Source organism: Acinonyx jubatus, chromosome B1 (genome assembly GCF_027475565.1).
Source record: "Acinonyx jubatus isolate Ajub_Pintada_27869175 chromosome B1, VMU_Ajub_asm_v1.0, whole genome shotgun sequence".
Lineage (NCBI taxonomy): Eukaryota > Metazoa > Chordata > Mammalia > Carnivora > Felidae > Acinonyx > Acinonyx jubatus.
Window position 1 is genome coordinate 142,723,554 of NC_069382.1, and position 3,882 is coordinate 142,727,435.

Below are 3,882 nucleotides of genomic sequence, written 5' to 3' on the forward strand. Positions count from 1 at the left end.
TAGGCATAGAAACATCCAAGTGGAAGCATCAAAAAGGAAGTTGTATGTGAGTGTGAAACTCAGGAAAGCGGTCTGTGCTGGAGCTGTTGTGTGAGTGACATCAGTATAAAAAATTACTCACGGAATCCACCTAGTGGGAGAGCTAGAAAGAGGCCCTGGTCTAGAAAAGTGGCTCGAGGACTCCAATATTTGGTGGTCTCCAGTCTGAGAGTATTTGTCCTCATGTTTCAGTCATTTCCTTCTTTTCGGCATTTCTGATCCCTTCTCATCTTCTCCAGGATTTGGCTCAGTACTTTGTATTGATTTCTATCATTCCTAGAACAGCCTACAAAACAAATGCCATTATTCTTTGAATACGTGTAAGGAAAACACAGTTCCGGAGAGCTTGATTGTCTTGCTACCTATCTTGTAAATGGCAGTTTCTGAGCCTAGGGCCATGCTGGTTCCTAGAGAAAGTCTTTATGCCATATTTAGTGGGATACTGCTAGACAGTGCTGTCAGCTGCCACTTCTCGTTGCTGTTCACTCCCTCCTGGAGTGCAATCTGCTTCACATTGTACATAAAAGCTTCACAAAGCTGGCCCTTTTCAGAGATCTGTTCAAAGAGACTTCATGCAGATGCTCATGTGCCTCTAATACCTTGCTAAAGGCAATGGCGTCATTAGTTACAAATAAGAAATAACAATTTAAACAGAAAAGACATGTGTTAAATAGATGCAGCAAGGCGAAAGAGCCAGTCCAAAAGATACATGCCAAGAAAAATGTCTGAAACCACACAGCAGAACCAGGCTGGTGCAGACAACACAAGCTTCATGGACACCACTGTTTGCTTTACTCCTTGCGATGCTGGACCGTGGGCGCTTTCATGAGCACTGCTGAAGCTGAAACAAGAAATATCCACTCTCACTGCCACCGCCCAATGCTGGAGCACCCTACCTTCTCTAGAGAGTCTCACCACTGATAATTTCTTCAGTAAGCACTGAAACCTATCAGGGGCTTCTGAGAACATCTCCTGAGACATCTGTTTAAATGCATGAGAAACCTCACTGAGGAGACAAAGGTGGATTTTCCTCATTTTTCATCATCTGCTGGCACCCAGTAATAGCATCTTCATTCTAAATACTAATTTTGTAACAAGCCAAAAAATGCATCTTGCTTGGCATGGGGGCCAGCTTTTTGGCCAACCTTAGGTAGACAGTTAACAGTATCATACTCAACAGTTATTCACGTGATATTTTCCAGAATTATTTTTCAATTGGTGAGGCATTTGGATTGTGGGATCCTATTATAACTCTCTGGGCAATTGTTAGCCAACAACTCAGTAACAGATGCCTTCAGATTACTAATCTTTAATAAAGCAATTACCCCATGTTTATTCTAACACTTTCACAGTCGTTTAACATTTTGATGTCTTATTTGCCTTGTGAATAGCCAATATTCATTTCACATAAAGTACAGTAACCCTGGCCATGAATTCCCCTTTGATACATTCTACTATTCATAGATCATTTAGCTTTCATCAACTAAAAGCTATTTGAACTCAATCCCTGGAGTCTTCTAAAAAGGATCCTCAAAAGAAAAAGAAACAATCGATCATTTTCTTTTCTCCCCACCTCTAGTTTCTAGTAGATGCGGTGACTGATTTTTACCAGACTACTCTTGTGCTAATGTACCAGGACATGAGAGAGGATAAAAATCGTCCTATCAATGTCATTACTACTATAGTCCATGTTGGACTCCCATGCGATATAGTATTCATATGATCCATTCCTTTCTTGTTACAATATCACGGTTTTGAAAATTGAAGTATAATTAACATACAGTGAGCTACACTAGTCGTACTAGGTTCAGGCATACCACATAATGAGTAAACAATTCTATATATTGTTCAGGGCTCATCTATATAAGTGTCCTCTTAATCCCCTTTAACCAATGTTGAATGCCTCACAAATTGGCATGCCATCCTTGCACGGGGGCCATGCTACTCTTCTCTGTATTGTTCCAAGTCTAGAAATATGTGCTGCCAAAGTAAGCACTGCGATTTCACAATATAATCAAAGAATTTCAATCTTTCCATAAGGTACCCTTGCTTGAAAAAGCACCAGGACTTTTTCTGAATGAACTTATTAATGCATTCATTCCCTAGACATTATTGATCACCAACTGTAGGAGGGGCGAGGCTATTGTCATATAACAGTAAGTGATAGGAAGGGCAGATGGTAATCAGAAAAAGGTCCCAAAATTTTTCCTTCCTTCCTTCTACCCTCAGTTTATTCTCTGATAGAGGCTTAACAGTAAGAGAATAGATTTTAGTACTTCAGAGTCTAGTTTGTCATTAAGAGACTAAATCTCTGTACTATTACTATCCCTATGTCTCTTCTCTGATTCTGAGAGGCCATTTTCTTAGTTCCAAGCAGTGGTCTTCTGGTGGGTAACTAAGTTGCCTCAGGGTGGTAGCAGAGATGCAAATATGTCACTAGGATCTTGGTCTTTCAAGGACTGAGGATGTGTAAACTCTACTCAGGGAAGGAACTTTGGCTAGTCACAACCCTCGAAGCTTTCAGTGTGGAAGACATGATTTCAACATGCTGTCATGACCACATCAGTGCCTATAACCAAGGTATGAGTTGAGATCCCATGGATGCCTTTGTAATCTTCTCCTTTTGTCCCTATTTTAAGTCTCAAAATACCACTTCCCTATCTTGCTTCTCCCCAATTCTAGCTACTGCCACCAAAAATTAGGGGGTGATGGGGCAGTCACTCAGCATTCTCAGTTCACCTATGTGTACACAGAAGACCAACTTAGCTTCAGCTAGTATCTTCTCATATTTTATTTTTAAAATTTTAAAAAAATGTTTATTTATTTTTGAGAGAAAGAGAGAGTGTGAGCAGGGGAGGGGAAGAGAGAGAGGGAGACACAGAATCTGAAGCAGGTTCCAGGCTGTGAGCTATCAGCATAGAGCCTGATGCGGGGCTCGAATTCACGAATGGTGAGATCATGACCTGAGCTGAAGTAGGAAGCTTAACTGACTGAGCCGTCCAGGTGCCCCTTCGTATTTTCTAAGTGAACCTTAATCTTCCAGAATCTGCTCCATTTATCCTCTCTCCACGATCTTCAGAAACAGGTTTTTCAGAGATTTCTGTTTTCTCCTGTCTTTTGGTGGATTTAACATATATATCCTTCTTTTCCATTCATTTCCCTTCCCTTCCCTTTACTTTTCTCTCTTCTCCATATTCCAAATATCTGCTCAATAATCTTTAACAGTAAGACTGCAGTCTCAGAGATATTCATAATCTTTTGTCATTGAACAGCCCTCAGAGGAGGACCTTGTGTTCATTAGTCTTTTTCTCTTTTAGCTGATTATTTCAGCTATATTTTTCCAAGATTATTTAGCTTCCTGCCAGAAAGATGTAGTCCTGTGACTACAAACACAGTTTTTGATACATCAGAGAGTCTATCATGAACATTAAGACCTATCCAATCACTGTTCCTGAATTATAGCCCAAACCTCAGAGAAGCGTGCCTGGAAAACTAAGAAAAAACTGGGGCTTCTACTTATGGAACAATTCCCTCTTTTTACTTTGTTTTTAAACTTGGATAACTATATAGGTTACTTAGAGATTACTGGTTTAGAGATTGGTTCCTAAGGGAGTCTCTTTCTTTGCCACCTTGGACAGTTCCCACAAACCCTAGGCCAATGAATTCACGCTTTCTTGTAAAGGTTATGTATTCATTTAAAGGCTCTGATACAGCAAGAAAAGTGGTGAAACAACTGTTCCATCATCTGCAGGTGGTATTGTCAAGACCAGGAGACATAGGAAGGGTCCATATGAACTCTTTAGTTTGTTAGTTTATACAAACCCTTAGTTCACAATTTGGGAA

The 3,882-nt window shown here is 40.2% G+C and overlaps 1 non-coding gene across 1 annotated transcript; it reads right to left on the bottom strand.

Annotated features, from left to right (window-relative positions):
* Positions 1 to 1,927: 1,927 nt before the first annotated feature.
* On the bottom strand, positions 1,928 to 2,035 carry LOC113601057 (U6 spliceosomal RNA). The gene has a single exon (XR_003422198.1). It is a non-coding gene; the product is annotated as a U6 spliceosomal RNA (small nuclear RNA).
* Positions 2,036 to 3,882: the final 1,847 nt, after the last annotated feature.